This window comes from Macaca mulatta, chromosome 19, assembly GCF_049350105.2.
Source record: "Macaca mulatta isolate MMU2019108-1 chromosome 19, T2T-MMU8v2.0, whole genome shotgun sequence".
Lineage (NCBI taxonomy): Eukaryota > Metazoa > Chordata > Mammalia > Primates > Cercopithecidae > Macaca > Macaca mulatta.
Window position 1 is genome coordinate 24,727,445 of NC_133424.1, and position 18,731 is coordinate 24,746,175.

At 38.4% G+C, this 18,731-nt stretch overlaps 2 pseudogenes; one reads left to right on the top strand and one right to left on the bottom strand.

Annotated features, from left to right (window-relative positions):
- Positions 1-4,907: 4,907 nt before the first annotated feature.
- On the bottom strand, positions 4,908-5,434 carry LOC114674200 (small ribosomal subunit protein uS10 pseudogene; annotated as a pseudogene).
- The window catches only part of LOC144337081 (uncharacterized), a 48,311-nt pseudogene continuing 34,893 nt past the window's right edge, over positions 5,314-18,731 (top strand).

An 18,731-nucleotide genomic window follows, 5' to 3' on the forward strand; every position in this document is an offset into this window, starting at 1 on the left:
AGTGAAAAGTAGTAATCCAAAATGTCACTTTCAATATTTAAACTTTGGTTAAAAAAAATTGGTAAAATAAAGCTTTTGGTAAGCTTTCTGTAGCTTAACATGAGCTCTAAAGTAGGCAAAAATCTTTAAAAATGAAAACAAAAACTTAAACCAAAAAAGCTAACATCCACCAATGCATACATATGAATCTTTGTGTTTGGAGAGTCCAAAGGAAAACATTTGGTGAACCTGATGCAGTTAATTTTAATATATTGTCATACGGATACATCATTCATATTTAATTTGAGTGAAACAGGTTCACATCTTAAAAATACTGCTTTGTACTATGAATAATAAATGTAAAGTGTTTATCCTCAAGAGGACGCTTATTCTCAACTCAACATATGTGGCAACATATATGGCAACCCATTCCACTGTTTCCTCCAAACCACTGAGTCTTCATTAAAGCTCCAATATGGAGTGAGAGGGACTGAACAACAGAGAATGTGCAACAAGATGGGTAAGGTAGGATGGTCACTCTAAGGCTCAGGCATTGCCTGGGGGATTCCAACATAATAATGTCAACTATGAAGATTACTAGGTAAAAATAAACATAAGAACCTGAAAACCCCGTGACTTGAATTTGGTGGAAAGGAGTCTCTGGAGTCATAAACAGTTGTGCCAAAAGAATTGAGCCAGAGTGGCATGTATCTAAGGAATATTAAGGCAAATGTTTACAAGCACATTAGTATTTGTTCCTAATCTTATTAATGTAGCAATATCCTTTTCTGTAATGTCAACTTCTCCAAGCTACAGTGCCATAAACAAACTAAGACAAGCGCCTAGTATGTTACAGGCAATTAGATTTGAAATTTAACAAACTTGCAATAATTTCATTGAACTCTGTTTCATGTACAAATCTCACTGAAAGGCACTATCAAGTAACTATTTTCCACAGTCTTTTCTGGGATTTTCTGTTGCCTGACTGCAAATCAACCTTATTGAATCCTAGTCATTTCTAAAGCTCCAGATGTAATAACAGAAGGACAGCAGAAATCAAGCCAAGTTACCCCAAACAATCCATGTCAAATATATTTGGTTCCCCAAATGAACTAAAATCACACAAGCTAGACAACAGTGGGTTTAAAATTCAACCTGTATTCAACAGTAGCAGTCAAAACCATATGCAAAAATTAGCAAGGTCACAATGTAGAAACCCTTAATATGTTATTGCAGGAAAAATAATAAAATTCTAATTTTGGTATTTTTTAGAAAGAATAAATACATTAAATATGACAAAATATACCCACTCGATTAGAGTATCTTTAAATATGAATAATTTTATTTTTATTGTTAAATATTTAATATACATATATAAAAAAGACTTTCAGTGAAAAGACTTACAGCTACCATGTGTGAATTAAAGCAGCCCTGGGAAAAATAGAATGTTTTACTAATAATGAAAATTGAAGCTCCAAGGATGTAAAATAATTTCTCTTGGGCACACAGCTAATGACTCAAAGCAAGCTCAAATATGTTTGATTTTAAAATTTTGATTTTCCCAGCCAGGTGTGGTGGCTCACGCCTGTAATCCCAGCACTTTGGGAGGCTGAGGCGGGCAGATCACCTGGGGTCGGGAGTTTGAGATCAGCCTGGCCAACATGGAGAAACCCCGTCTCTACTAAAAATACTAAAAATACAAAATTAGCCAGGCGTGGTGGCACATGCCTGTAATCCTAGCTACTCGCGAGGCTGAGGCAGGAGAATCGCTTGAACCCTGGAGGCTGAGGTTGCAGTGAGCCGAGATCTCCAGCCTGGGTGACAAAGCGAGACTAAGTCTCAAAAAAAAAAAAAAAAAAAAAAAAAAAGAAAAAGAAAAGAAAAAACCAAAAACAAACAAACAAAAGAGGACTTCATCATTTTTAAGGGATTACATTTTCTTTCTTTTTTTTTTTTTTTTTTTTTGAGACGGAGTCTCACTCTGTCGCCTGGGCTGGAGCGCAGTGGCCGGATCTCAGCTCACTGCAAGCTCCGCCTCCCGGGTTTACGCCATTCTCCTGCCTCAGCCTCCCGAATAGCTGGGACTACAGACGCCCGCCACCTCGCCCGGCTAGTTTTTTGTATTTTTTTTAGTAGAGACGGGGTTTCACCGTGTTAGCCAGGATGGTCTCGATCTCCTGACCTCGTGATCCGCCCGCCTCGGCCTCCCAGAGTGCTGGGATTACAGGCTTGAGCCACCGCGCCCGGCCACTCTTTTGTTTTCTCTCTACATCCTTCTCATTCTTCAGCCAATGGATGAGAAAAGAGATGCAGAGAAGACACATTTGCTTCTTATCCACACAGCACTTCCATTCACTATTAGTCAATATGGGTGTTGCCGAGAATAGCAGTTTCCTAGCGGGACAGCCACTTCTCAGCAATAAACAACACACTGAAAGAAAAGTATAAATCTTTCATCAAAAGATACTGTATTTTAAGCAAAATAAGCATATGCATCAATAATAAAATGCTTGTGGTAAAATAAAGAATTTTTTTATGGCCAAGGGAGGTGGCGCAAGAGTGTAGTCTCAATACTTTGGGAGGCTGAGGGAGGCGGATCACTTAAGGTCAGGAGCTTGAGACCAGCCTGGCCAACATGATGAAACCCCGTCTCTACTAAAAAATACAAAAGTTAGTTGGGCGTGGTGGCGTGCACCTGTAGTCCCAGCTACTTGTGCAGCTGAGATGGGAGAATCGCTTGAACTCAGGAGGCGGAGGTAGCAGTGAGCCGAGATTGCCACTGCACTCCAGCCGGGGTGACAAAGTGAGACTCCGTCTCAAAAAAAAGATAAAAAGAAAATAAACACAAAATAATATATTTTTTAATTTCTATTGAAGGCAGGTAATATTTGACCAAAAGTTCTCCTCTATAGCTGTACATTAAATGCTACTTTTTATTAAAAATTGTATTTTATATGTAAGTACTCAATTTATATCACTGTTTTTCACTATTTCAATACCTTCTTCACTTTGTATCAGTGAGATGATAATGAGTTTCAATCTTAACTATTAGGCCCAACACCCTCTCACCCAATACTTGTTTTTATTCCTGACATAACATTTTTGACTTTGAATTTTCTAATTTCGTAGAAATAAAGAGAAATTTTAAAACAGGGTTTTTTTTTTTTTTTTTCCACCCTTAGTATGTAGAACGTGATATTTGGTTTAAAGTTCTCATTACTAAGCCTAACACAAATACTTCAGTAAATGGATTCTAACAATGGCATCCCTTTAGTGACTTAAAAGAGACACTAATTGGCCGGGCACGGGGGCTTACGCCTGTAATCCCAGCACTTTGGGAGGCCCAGGCAGACAGATCACCTGAGGTCTGGTGTTAAAGAGACCAGCCTGACAAACATGGTGAAATCCCATCTCTACTAAAAATACAAAATTAGCCGGTCATGGTGGTGTGCGCCTGTAGTCCCAGTTACTGGGGAGGCTGAGGCAGGAGAATAGCTTGAACCTGGAAGGTGAAGCTTGCAGTGAGCCAAGATCACGCCACTGCATTCCAGCCTGGCGACAGAGCGAGACTCCACCTCAAAATAAATAAATAAATAAATAAATAAATAAATAAATAGCACGTCACTGCATTCCAGCCTGGAGACAGAGCGAGACTCCGCCTCAAAATAAATAAATAAATAAACGAATGAATTAATGAATAAATAAATAAAAGACCCGGTGCAGTGGCTTATGCCTGTAATCCCAAGACTTTGGGAGGCCCAGGGAGGCGAATCACGAGGTCAAGAGATCAAGATCATCCTGGCCAACATGGTGAAATCCCATCTCTACTAAAAATACAAAAATTAGCTGGGCGTAGTGGCCCACTCCTGTAGTCCCAGTTACTTGGGAGGTTGAGGCAGGAGAATCGCTTGAACCTGGGAGGCGGAGGTTGCAGTGAGTCCAGATGGCACTACTACACTCCAGCCTGGCGATAAGTGAGACTCTGTCTCAAAAAAAAAAAAAAAAAAAAAGCCACTAATTTTACTTTTGAATTTTTATATTAAAAGGTAGGATGAGGCCAGGCGCAGTGGCTCACGCTTGTAATCTGAGCACTTTAGGAGGCTGAGGCGGGTGGATCATGAGGTTAGGAGTTTGAGACCTGCCTGACCAACACAGTGAAACCCTGTCTGTACTAAAAATACAAAAGTTAGCCGGGCGTGGTGGCAGGTGCCTGTAATCCCAGTTACTCGGGAGGCTGAGGCAGGGGAATCTCTTGAACCCGGGAGGCAGAAGTTGCAGTGAGCCAAGATCATGCCACTGCACTCCAGCCTGGGTGACAGAGCTAGACTCCATCTCAAAAAAAATAAATAAATAAATAAAAAAAGGCTAAGATGAGTCTATTATTATATAGAACATTTGTGTTCTGCATCTACATCATCATCTATTGAGTGGTCTATAGTTTCTGAAAGTTTCAGGAACACTAATATAAGAATATTCTTTTCCATTGAATAATTAAAGTATACTAAGTTTTCTCAGTGACTAAAATAAAGATTGGAATTACTAATCTGTCACTTACAATGTGGTTTTAAACGTTATTTAACAAACACATGTAGTTTCTTTTAAACACTTTTTTTTTTTTTTTTTTTTTTTTTTTTTTTTTTTTTTGAGGCGGAGTCTGGCTCTCTTGCCCAGGCTGGAGTGCTGTGGCCGGATCTCAGCTCACTGCAAGCTCCGCCTCCTGGGTTCAGGCCATTCTCCTGCCTCAGCCTCCCGAGTAGCTGGGACTACAGGCGCCCACCACCTCGCCCGGCTAGTCTTTTGTATTTTTTAGTAGAGACGGGGTTTCACCGTGTTAGCCAGGATGGTCTCGATCTCCTGACCTTGTGATCCGCCCGTCTTGGCCTCCCAAAGTGCTGGGATTACAGGCTTGAGCCACCGCGCCCGGCCACTTTTTTTTTTTTTTAACAACTGGTAATCAATTTATTAAAATAGTTGACTTAAGCATCTGCAATGGTGACTTCCACCTCAACTCCTGGCTCAATACTGATGGAAGTAATCTGCTTAACAATCTCAGAAGGACTGTGCAAGTCAATGAGTCGCTTGTGGATTCTCATCTGGAAACGATCCCATGTCTTAGAACCTTCACCACAAGAAGTTTTTCTTGTAGTGATTCTCAAAGTCTTGGTAGGCATTCGAACTGGTCCTTTCACTTTCAGGTTCTTTTCCTTCGCGCCTCTGATCAAGTCAGCACACACCTTTTCCAGGGATTTAACGTTGCGGCTCGTTAGGGTGATTCGAATTCGGTGAATTGCCACCTCCGGCTCCACGGGTGTTTTTCCGGTATCCTTAAAAGCCATGGCTGCTGCGCGGCTTCCTGACCGACTTGTTCCTCGGCGAGAGCGAACAGCGGTGAGTCAGGAGCAGGAGCGTGCGAACCAAAGATCCGCAAGTCCTACGACCGCGTCTTCCTCAAAAAAAAAGCTTTTAAACACATTTTTAACAACATATTTATATTGCTGTTTTATTTCTACTAGAAACAATGCTAAATTTTTTATTGCTAAAAACCTATAAATTTTATTCAAATCTAAACAAAGTGCTAATCTTAATAAATCTGTATGCTTAAGATTATTAAAATCCTCTTCTCTGTTTACATTTAGAAGGTAAATAACTGCTTTACAGTAAACCCAATAAGGCAGTAGTGATTCACAATCATAAGATATTAAAATATTAATACTATCATCCAAATAGAACTTTTAGGTATCTGCATATTCAACTTGTTTCACTTATAATTTAGAAACTATGAATTTTTATAAACTATTACAAATAAACATATAAAGTATTTATCAATTTATTTCTTCAGCTTTGAAATATTGTCATTATTACTAGTTGACATAATACTAGATTTCAGATGCTGTAGTTATAGAATCTAGAAATGTTATGATTAACTTTGCTTCACTTCCTGCCTATTTCACACAAACATATCAGCAAAAAAAAAAAAAAAAAAAAAAACGGCCAGAAATGCTGCACCTTGACTGCAAACACAGTAGTGCCCTTCTAGGGAAAACATATTTGTGAGCATATTAACTTTGAATTCATGGCATCTTTTGTGGAATTAGAGACTTTACATGGCATATAATAAAGACAAAAAATTTAACACTGTAGTAGAATCAGAAAAGTATTCTAAAAGTACCTGCTGAACCATTATTCCTTTTTACACAAGAATGGTTGTGATGACCTGAGCATTTAGTAGTTGTGTGGTCCTAAATATCCCACACTCTCTGTTTCATCATATTTGGGCTATGGCTATAAAACTTGTATGCTTTTCTTTACAAAAACATTTTCTCTTTCCAATTCAGTAATTTAGCATGATTTCCACAGCCTCACATTTTCATAAATGGTTTATTCTAAAGAAGAAATGTGATTAAACCACTTATCATTTTTCCCCAAAAAAGCAGGGTAATACATTAACTCTGTAGTCTAGTGAACAGTTAAAACTTGAAAAATAAAGATGTAGAGTCATTTGGTTTAGGTGCACACTTGGAAATAAAACACTTCTTGAGATAATAGGTTTAGAGCTTCCTGAGAGGTTGGCTTATAGAATGTGGGGAGACCGGGTATAGAAACATTCACCCTTATGGCCAAAGGTGACATAATTCTGTTTTTCACTCCTAATTTCAATAGCAACCCAAAACTGGAGAAGTGTAACATGTCATTATACCACAGAGCTTTCTATTATTTTTATTTTAGATTCAGAGGGTACAGGTGCAGACCTGTAACATACCGCATGATGTTGAGGTTTGGGAACTTGATAATTCCATTGCTCAAGTAGCATACATCATACCTGATACACAGTTTTTTAATGTTTGTCTCCCTTCCTCCTTTTTTAGAATTTCCAGAGTTTATTTTTTCCATCTTTGTTTCCATGCGCATGCAATGATTAGCTCCCATGTATAAGTGAGAACATGTTGATTTTTTCCTGTTCTATGTTAATTTGCCTAAAATAATGGTCTTCTGCTGCATCCATGCTGCTGCAAAAAACTTTACTTCATTCTTTTCTGTGGCTGCATATTATTGCATGGTGTAGAAGTACCTCATTTTTTAAAAATCCAATTTAAGATGTATGGGTATCTAATTTAATTTTGTTTGACCAGGTGTGGTGGCTCACGCCTATAATCCCAGCACTTTGGGATGCCGAGTTGGGGGGATCATGAGATCAAGAGATTGAGACCAGACTGGCCAACATGGTGAAACCCCATCTCTACTAAAAATACAAAAATTAGCCAGGTGTGGTCGTAGGCACCTGTAATGCCACCTACTTGGGAGGCTGAAGCAGGAGAATCGCTTGAATCTGGGAGGTGGAGGTTGCAGTGAGCTGAGATCGTGCCATGCTGAGCAACAAGAGCAAGACTTTGTCTCAAAAAAAAAAAAATGTTTTTGCTATTGTGAATAGTGCAGTAATAAACAATGAATGCAGATGTCTTTTTGATAAAATAATTTATTTTCCTTTGGGTATATACCCAGTAATATGACTGATGGGTCAAATGGCAATTATATTCTTAGTTCTTTGAGAAACCTCCAAACTGCTTTTCATTGGGGATGAATTAATTTGCATTTTCACAGTGTTTCAAGATTTCCTTTTCTCCATGACTTAAAATTCTGTTGTTTTTTGACTTTCTAACAACAGCCAATCTAACGGATGTGGGATGATATGACATTGTCATTTTGATTTATGTCTCTCTGATTATTAGGAATGTTGAGCAACTTTTTGTATGTTTATTCACAGCTTTTGTATCTTTCTTTGAGTACTGTCTATTTAGATCATTTGCTTTTTTCTTATTAAATTTCTTATAGATTCTATATATTAATCTTACTTTGTATTCAGTTTGCTAATATTTTATTTTATACTGTAGGTTGTCTGTTTACTTTGTTGATAGTTTGTTTCGCTGTGCAGAAACACTTTAGTTTAATTAGGTGCCAATTTGTCAGTAGCATTTCTATACACTCATAATTAACTATCTCAATATGAAATTATAATGCAAAACAATCTCATCTGCAATAACTGTAGTAACTATAATTTGAAATAAATTTAACTAAAAAGTTGAAACACTTGTACATTATAATCTAAAAAACATTAAAATAAAATCATATGCAAATGGAAAATGTTACTCATTCATGCATTGGAGTTATTAATATTGTTAAATGTGTGTATTACACAAAATGATCTACATATATTATGCAACCTCTATCAAAATACTGGTGACATGTTTAATAGAAAATTTTAAAAAATCTAAAATTTATGTGGTACCACAAAAGACTCTGAATAGTCAAAGAAATCCAGCAAATAAGAAAGACAGAAGTTACCACCGTATCTGACTTTGAAATATACTACAAAGCTACAGCAAATAAAACAGTATGTTACTTGAACAAAAACAGATACATAGGCCAATGAAGCAGAAAAGAGAAATTAGAAATACATCTATGCACTTCCAGCTAACTGATTTTAGATAAAGGTAACAATTTCTTAGAAAAAGAACAGTATCTTCAATAAATGGTGCTGAGAAAAATTTAATAGCCACATGAAGAGCAATAAAATGCAACCCTTATCTTACTTCATATATAAAAATCAAATAAAATAAATTCTTAAATGCAAGGCCTGAAACTCTGAGACTACTACAAAAAATATAAACTGAAAGCCCCATAACGTTGGTCTGGGCTGTGACTTTTTTTGATTTAAACTCAAAATCCCAGGGAACAAAAGAAAAAATAGATGAGTAAGATTAATGCAAATTATAAAGGTCCTGCACAGAATCTGACACACTTAAAATGAGATGACTAAAAATATTTTTTGAAAATTATACATTTGACAAGGGGTTAATACTAAGAATATGTAAGAAACTCAAATAATTATACAACAAAAAGCAAATAACTACCAAAATGAGCAGAGGGCTTAAATATTTTTTAAGAAAAGATACATAAGGCCAATAGATAAATTTAAAAAGACTCAATGTGGCCGGGGTGCAGTGGCTCATGCCTGTAATGCCAGCACTTTGGGAGGCCAAGACAGGTGGATCACCTGAGGTCAGGAGTTTGAGACTAGCCTGGCCAACATGGCGAAACTCAGTTTCTACTAAAAATACAAAAATTAGCCAGGCATGGTGGTGGGCACCTGTAATCCCAGCTACTTGGGAAGCTGAGGCAGGAGAATTGTTTGAACCTGGGAGGCAGAGGCTGCAGTGAGCAGAGATCATGCCACTGCACTCCAGCCTGGGCAACAGAGTAAAACTCAGTCAAAAAGAAAAACCTCAATGTCAATTATTATCAGGGAAAGGAAAGCCAAAAAATCTATAATATATCAACTCGCTCTTATTAGAATGACTCCTATTTGAAAGAAAAAGGAAAAAAAAAAGATAAATATGTGAAGAGAATGTTTGCATACTGTTGGTGTGAATGTAAATGAGGACAGCCATCATGAACCATAAAAACAAAGTAGAGATTTCTCAAAAAATTTAAAATCAAAGTACCCTATAACACAGCAATTTCACTATTGCATATATATTTAAAAGAAATAAAATGAGAATGAAGAAACCTTTGCACTTCTGTGTTGTTTGCAACACTCTTCACAATAGCCAAAATGTAGAATCAACAGTTCAACATCTAATGAGTCAATAAAGACAGTGTGGTATATACACACACACAATAAAATACTATTTATTTTTTAAAAAGAAAATTCTATTATGTTCAATTACATGGATTAACTTGGAGGACATTATATTACTTGAAATAAGCCAGGCACAGAAAGATTAAAATTTCCTAATTTCACCTACACATGGATTCTTTTTTTTTTTTTTTTTTTTTTGAGACGGAGTCTGGCTCTGTCGCCCAGGCTGGAGTGCAGTGGCCAGATCTCAGCTCACTGCAACCTCCGCCTCCCGGGTTCACGCCATTCTCCTGCCTCAGCCTCCCGAGTAGCTAGGACTACAGGCGCCCACCACCTCGCCCGGCTAGTTTTTTTTTTTTTAGTTTTAGTAGAGACGGGGTTTCACCGTGTTAGCCAGGATGGTCTCGATCTCCTGACCTCGTGATTCGCCCGCCTCGGCCTCCCAAAGTGCTGGGATTACAGGCGTGAGCCACCGCGCCCGGCTACACATGGATTCTATAAAACTTAATTTCACTGAAGTAGAGAGTAAAATGGTGACCACCAGATCCCAAGGTATTTAAAAGAAAGGGGTGTTTGGGAAGATGTCTGTCAGATAATACATAATTATAGTTGGATAGGAAGAATACATTCAAGAGATATATTGTACAGCATGGTGTCTATAGTTAATAATAATGTATTATATTGCGAAGGGCCCAGATGGCCTAGGAGAAACAGCTCTGGTCTGCAACTCCCACCGAATGTAAACAGTAGGTGAATTCAGCATTTCTAACTGAGGTACCCAGATTCTCTCACTGGAACTGGCTAGGCAGTTGGTGTGACCCACAGAGAGCAGGAAAAAGCAGGGTGTGGCCACAGTTCACCCAGGACCTTCACAGGGTGAAAGGGAACTCCCTCCCCCAGCCAAGAAAGGCAGTGAGGGATTATGTTACTCAGATGAAAAACTACACTTTTCCCATGGAATTTTGCAATTTGTCGTTTAGGAGAGCCCTTTTTGGTCCCACACTACCAGGCCCTTGCATTCCAAGCATGAAGCTGTGCAGACCTGTGGCAGCTGCCAGGGTCAGCGGCCATTCAGACAGGCACTTAGTTGCAGGAATTTTTGCAAACTCCAGTGGCTTCCAGAACTCATGAGGCAGGAGATTCATCCACTTATGTGGGAAGGGGGCTAAAGTCAATGTGCCAAGTGGTCTCACTCGGCAGATCCCACTCCCATTGAATCCCACAAGTTAAGACCCACTGGATTGGAACCCATGCTGGCCAGCAAAGCAGCCTGGAGTATGCATAATGCAACCAAGTTTATTTTGGAGGGAGGGGTGACTGCCATAACTGTGGCTCTAGTTGGTAGTTTTCCTCTGCCAGTGGTAGAAAGACTGAGGTCTGGACTGCGTGAAAGTCCCCACAGCACAGCACAGTGGCTGTGGCAGATCATGGCCAGACTGCTTCTTTAAGTGGGAACCAGATACATCTCTCCTTACTGGGCAGAGTCTCCCTGGACAAATTCCAGGAACTTCAGCCATAAGTTTACAGACAGAACTTTCATCTCTCTGGGTCAGACCACCTGGGGGAGGGGCGGTCATAATCTTAAGGTTCAGTGGACACAATCTTTTCTGCCTGCTGGCTCTGAAGTGTCCTAGTGATCTGGATGAGGGAGAGATTCCCCAGAGCACAATACACTGACACCAGTGAGGGGCATCCAATCTGCTTCTTTAAATCAGTTCCTGAATCTGTGCCTCCTGATTGGGTGAGACCTCTCAACAGGGGTTCCCAGACACCTCATACAGGAGAGTTCAGGCTGGCATCAGGTCAGTGTCCCTGTCGGAAGAAGCTTCCAGAGGAAGGAGCAGGTGGCAATCTTTGCTGTTCTGCAGCCTTCACTGGTGATACCCAGGTGAACAGCATCTGGAGTGGACTGACCCCCAGCAAACTGCAGCAGACCTGCAGAAGAGAAGACTGTTAAAAAAGAAAGAAAAAAGCAACAACATCAAGAAAGACCCCACTAAAACCTCATTCAAATCTCAAAGGTAGATAAATCCACAAAGATGAAGAAAAACCAGTGCAAATATGCTGACAATTCCAAAAGCCAGAATGCCTCTTCTCTTCCAATTGATTGCAAAAAACCTCTCCAGCAAGGACACAGAACTGGGCTGAAGCTCAGATAAATGAACTGACAAAAGGAGGCTTCTGGAGGTGAGTAAGTAATAATGAACTTCGCTGAGCTAAAGGACTATGTTGTAACCTGATTCAAAGAAGCTAAGAACCATAGTAAAAGATTACAGGAGCTGTTAACTAGATAACCAGCTTAAAAAGAAACATAAATGATCCAATGGAGCTGAAAAACAGAGCATGAGAACTCCATGAAGCAAACACAAGTATCAATAGCTGAATTGACCAAGAGAAAGAAAGACTGTCAGAGCTCGAATACTATCTTGCTGAAATAAGGCAAGCAGACAAATTAGAGGGAAAAAATAAAGAGGAATGAATAAAAACTCCGAGAACTATGGAACTTTGTAAAAAGACCAAACCTACAACTGAGTGGCATACCGAAAAGAGACAGGGAGAATGGAACCAAGTTGGAAAACACACTTCAGGAGATCATCCAGGAGAACTTCCCCAACCTGGCAAGACAGGCCAACATTTAAATCCAGAAAATCCAGAGAACCCTAATAAGATACTCCATGAAACGTTGACCCCCCAAAACAGAATCATCAGATTCTCCAAGGTTGAAAAAAAAAAAAAAAAAAAAACGTTAAGGGAAGCCAGAGAGAAAGGCCAGGTCACCGACAAAGGGAAGCTCATCAGACTAACAGCAAACCTCTCAGTGGAAACCCTACAAGCCAGAAGAGATTGGGAGCCAATATTCAACATTCTTAATGAAAAGAATTTTCAACCCAGAATTACATATCTGGCCAAACTAAGCTTCATAAGTGAAGAAGAAATAAAATCCTTTGCAGACAAGCAAATGCTCAAGAATTTCATCCTGCCTTGCAAAAGCTCTTGAAGGAAGCACTAAACATGGAAAGGAAATCCATTACCATCCACCACAAAAAGACACTGAAGTACGCAGACCAATAACACTGAAGCAACCATGTTAACAAGTCTGCAAAATTAACCAACCAGCATCATGATGACAGGATCAAATTCACATATAACAATATTAACTTTAAATATAAATGAGTTAAATGCCCCAATTAAAAGACACAGAATGGCATGCTGGATAAAAAGACAAGACTCATCACTGTGCTGGGTTCAAGAGACACATCTCATGTGCAGAGAACACATAGGCTCAAAGTAAAGGGATGGAAAAAAATTTACCAAGCGAATGGAAAGCAGAAAAAAGGAGGAGATGCAATCCTTGTTTCTGACAAAATAGACTTTAAACCAAAAAAGGTAAAAAAACATCATTACATAACAGAAAATGGTTCAATTCAACACAAAGTGCCAACTATCCTAAATATATATGCAACCAATACAGGAGCATGCAGATTCATAAAACAAGTTCTTAAAAACCTACAAAGAGACTTAGACTCCCCCACAATAATAATGGGAGACTTTAACTCCCCAGTGTCAATATTAGACAAATCATTGGGAAGAAAATTAACAAAGATAATCAGGACTTGAACTCAGCTCTGGATCAAGTGAACCTGATAGATATCTACAGAATTCTCCCCACAAAAACAACATAATATACATTTTTCTTGGTGCCACATGGCACTCACTCTAAAATATATTACACAATTAGAAGTAAAACACTCCTTAGAAAATGCAAAATAACTAAAATCATAACAGTCTCTCAGGCAACAGTGCAATCCAATTAGAACTCAAGATTTAAAAACTCACTTAAAACCACACAACTACATGGAAATTGAACAAATTGTTCCTTAATGACTTCTGGGTATATAATGAGATTAATGCAGAAATTTTAAAACATCTGAAACTAATGAGAACAAAGAGACAACATACCAGAATCTCTGGCACACAGCTAAAGCAGTTTAAGAAGAAAACTTATAGCAATAAATGCCCATATCAAAAAGCTAGAAAGATCTCAAACTGAAATCCTAACATCACAACTAAAAGAACTAGAGAGCCAAGAGCAAAAAAAAAAAAAAAAAAAAAAACCAAAACCCCCAGAGCTAGCAGAAGAAATAACCAAGCTCAGAGTAGAACTGTAAAAGATAGAAACGTTAAAAATGACTCAAAAAACTTAATGAATCCAGAAGCAGATTCATGGAAAAAAATCATAAAATAGATAGACTGCTAGCTAAACTATTAAATAAGAGAAGAGAGAAGATTCAAATAAACATAATTAGAAATGAGAAGGGGGATACCACCACTTACCCTGCAGAAATGCAAATAACCATCAGATAATACTATAAACACCTCTATGCAAATAAACTAGAAAACCTAGAGGAAATGGATAAACTCCTGAACAAATACACCCTCCTCTGACTGAACCAGGAAGAAGTTGAATCCCTGAATAGACCACTAACAAATTCTGAAATTGAGGCAATAATAGCTTACCAACCAGAAAAAGCCCAGGACCAGATGAATTTACAGCTGAGTTCTACCAGAAGTACAAAGAGGTGCTGATACCCTTTCTTATGCACTATTCCAAACAATTCAAAAGGAGGGACTTCTCCCTAACACATTGTGTGGGGCCAGCATCATCCTCATACAAAAACCTGGCAGAGACACAACAAAAAATGAAAACTTCAGACTATAATCCCTAATGAACATCAATGCAAAAATTACCAACAAAATACTTGCAAACTGAATATACCAGCACATCAAAAAGCTCATCCACCATGATCAAGTTGGCTTGATTCCCAGGATGCAAGGCTGGTTCAACATATGCAAATCAATAAATGTAATTCATAATATAAACAGATCTAAAAAAAAACCCACACGATTAACTCAATAGATGCAGGAAAGTCCATCAATAAAATTCAACATCCCTTCATGTTAAAAACTCTTAGCAGGCTGGGTGTGGTGCCTCATGCCTATAATCCCAGCACTTTGGGAGGCAGAGGTGGGTGAATCACCTGATGTTGAGAGTTTGAGACCAGCCTGACCAACATGGAGAAACCCTGTCTCCGCTAAAAATACAAAATTAACCGGGTGTAGTGGCACATGCCCGTAATCCCAGTTACTCGGTAGGCTGAGGCAGGAGAATTGCTTGAACCCAGGAGATGGAGGTTGCAGTGAGCCGAGATAGTGCCATTGCACTCCATTCTGGGCAACAAGAGTGAAGCTCCATCTCAAAACAACAACAATAGCAACAACAACAACAACAACAACAAAACTCTTAATAAACTAGGTATTGAAGGAACGTACCTCAAAATAATAAGGGCCATTTGTGACAAACTCACAGCCAATATCATACTGACTGGGTAAAAACTGGAAACATTTCCCCTTGGAAACCAGCACAAGGCAAGAATGCACTCTCTCACCACTCTTATTGAACATATTATTGGAAGTTCTGGTCAGGGCAATCAGGCAAGAATAAAAAATAAAGAATTTTCAAACTGGAAGATAGTAAGTCAAATTGTCTTTGTTTTCAGATGGTATGATCCTATATTTAGAAAACCCTATATACTCAGCTCTTAAGCTTCTTAAGCTGATAAGACCACTTCAGCGAAGTCTCAGTATACAGAATAAATGTGCAGAAATGACAGGCATTCCTATGCACCAACAACAGACAAGCAGAGAACCAAATCATGAATGAATTCTCGTTCACAATTGCCACAAAAATAATAAAGTACCTAGGAATACAGCTAATAAGGGAAGTGAAAGACCTCCTTAAGGAGAACTACAAAACACTGCTCAAGGAAATTAGAGGACAAAAACAGATGAAAAAACATTCTATGCACAGGGACAGGAAGAATCGATAATGTGAAAATGGCCATACTGTTCAAAGCAATTTATTCCCATTAAACTACCATTGACAGTCTTCACAGAATTAGGAAAAACTATATTAAAATTTGTATGGAACCGAAAAAGAGCCCATAGGCTGGGTGTGAAGGTTCACACCTGTAATCCCAGCACTTTGGGAGGCTGAGGCAGGCAGATCACCTGGGGTCAGGAGTTCGCGATTAGTCTAACATGATGATACCATGTCTCTACTAAAAATACAAAAATTGGCCAGGCATAGTTGTGGGCATCTGTATTCCTAGCTACTCGGGACACTGAGGCTGGAGAATCACTTGAACCCAGGAGGCAGAGGTTGCAGTGAGCTGAAATAGCATCATTGCACTCCAGCCTGGGTGACAGGGTGAGACTCTGTCTCAAAACAAACAAACAAACAACAACAACAAAAACAGCCCATATAGCCAGGACAATCTTAGACAAAAAGAACAGAGCTGGAGGCATTACATGACATGACTTCAAAGTATACTACAAGGCTACAGTAACTAAAACAAGAATGGTACCGGTTCAAAAACAGACACATAGGCCATATAGAACAGAATAGAGAAATTGGAAATAAAACTGCCTGTCTACAAACATCTGATCTTCAAGAAACCTAACAAAAACAAGCAATGGAAAAATTTTTTTTCGATTTAATAAATGGTGCTGAGAGAACTGGCTAGCCATATGTAGAAAACTGAAACTGGACCTCTTCCTTATACCTTATAGAAAATAACTCAAGCTGAATTGAAGACTTAAATATAAGCCCAAAACTATAAGAACCCTGGAAGAGAATCTAGGCAATACAATTCAGGACATAGGCATGGGCAAACATTTTATGTTGAAATCACCAGAAGCATTTGCAAAAAAAGCAAAAACTGATGAATTGGGATCTAATTAAACTAAAGAGCTTCTGCACATAAAAAGAAACTATCATCAGAGCGAACAGACAACCTACAGAAAGGGAGAAAATTTTTGCAATCTATTTTACAAAGGTCCAATATCAAGAATCTAGAGGGAACTTACACAGATTTATAAGAAAAAAAACAAACAACCCTATAAAAAAGTGGGCAAAGAACATGAACACTTTTTTCTTTCTTGAGATGGAGTCTCGCTGTTGCCCAGGTTGAAGTACAGTGGCATGATCGTGGCTCACTGCAACCTCTGCCTCCTGGGTTCAAACGATTCTCCTGCCTCAGCCTCCTGAGTAGCTGGGACTACAGGCGCGTGCCACCATGCCTAGCTAATTTTTGTATTTTTAGTAGACATGGGGTTTCACCATGTTGGTCAGGCTGGTCTTGAACTCCTGACCTTGTGATCTGCCCCGCCTTGGCCTCCCAAAGTGCTGGGATTACAGGCGTGAGCCACTGCACCTGGCTGAACAAACGCTTTTCAAAAGAAGACATGCATGCAGCTAACAAACCTGTGAGAAAAAACTCACCATCACTAATCATCAGAGAAATGCAAATCAAAACCACAATGAGATACCATCTTACGCCAGTCAGAATAGTGGTTATTAAAAAGTCAAGAAACAACAGATGCTGGCTATGTTGCAGAGAAACAGGAATGCTTATATACTGTTGGTGGGAATGCAAATTAGTTCAATTATTGGAAAAGATAATGTGGCAATTCCTCAAAGATTTAAAACCAGAAACACCATTTGACCCAGCAACTCCATTACTTGGTATATACTCAAAATAATATAAATCATTCTATTATGAAGATACATGCACGTGTATGTTCATTGCTGCACTATTCACAATAGCAAAAACATGAAATCAACCCAAATGCCCATTAATGAAAGACTAGATAAAGAAAACTTGGTACATATAAACAATGGAATACTATAGAGCCATAAAAAGCAGTGAGATCATGTCTTTCAGAGAGACATGAATGAAGCTTGAAGCCATTATCCTCAGCAAATTATCACAGGAACAGAAGGCAAAACACCTCCTGTTCTCACTTGTAAGTGGGAGCTAAACAATAAGAACATATGGACACAGGGAGAGAAGCAACACACACTGGGGCCTATCAGGCGAGGGCAGGGTAGGAAGAGCATCAGGAAAAAATAGCTCATTCATGCCGGGCTTAATACCTAGGTGATGGGTTGATAGGTGCAGCTGACCACCATGGCACACATTTACCTATGTAACACATTCGCCTGTGTAACAAACTTGCACATCTACTCTGGAATATAAAATAAGAAAAAAAAACACAATAATTTATTATATTTTTTTAAAATGCTAGGACAAGGTCATGTGGCCTCACCACAAAAAATTTTAACTATGTGAGGTAAAGCATTAATTACCTAAAATTAAGCATTTGACAATGTATATATACTTCAAAACATCATGTTTTACAGAATAAATACACGTATCTATCAAGTTAAAAAGATATTTTTAAAATATTACAGAAGAATACCAATGTGTAAAATACTGTCTCTTTGTCATTAATTTGGCTAAATAGCATCAAAAACATATGATTTCTGTGCTGCTTCTGCCATTTAATTTCTCAGTCGCAATCATAGAAAACTCTGATATTTAGAGCATGTTCTGAACCCAGCACAGTGCATGGGAGGAGCCCATGTACATTAGGGCTTTTATTTTAAACTTGAGAGCACATGAGGCTTCTGGTGCTGATCCTAAAGGTATAAAAGACACTAAGAAACCAGATGTTGCTTATGGTCCCATCACAGGGCACTCTGTGAATATAGTAAACAAGTTTGCGTGCAAAATAACAGAAAATGTTTTAATCCAAAAGCTGCCACGATCTTTAAAATTTTTCCAGAAAAAAAATGACCAAGGAGTTAATGACAGATAGGTGACTAAGAATAAAAACTGTAGCCTGAACTTCATCCACTAAAAATATTATATACAATAAGAGCAACTCCTCAAAATTGTAGTATCATGTGAAACAGAAATATTATTTTGAATTTCAAATCCACCGAGTTCATTTTATTATTTTGCAAAAGTTAACATTATTGCTTAAAAAACAAAAGATTCTGCGTGAGAACATAAATTGTGCTATTTGATGAAAAATTAAATTTTTTTTACTTATGAGTAAGTCTTAAAAACCTAATTTGTAAGATATATTTTCTAACAAATTTTATATTTGTCACACTTTGTGTAAGAATCTCATGAGATTTTTCTGTTGCAAAGAAAGACGATGCTAACTGAGGACGGTGTATGCGGGTTATTTATTTATTTATTTATTT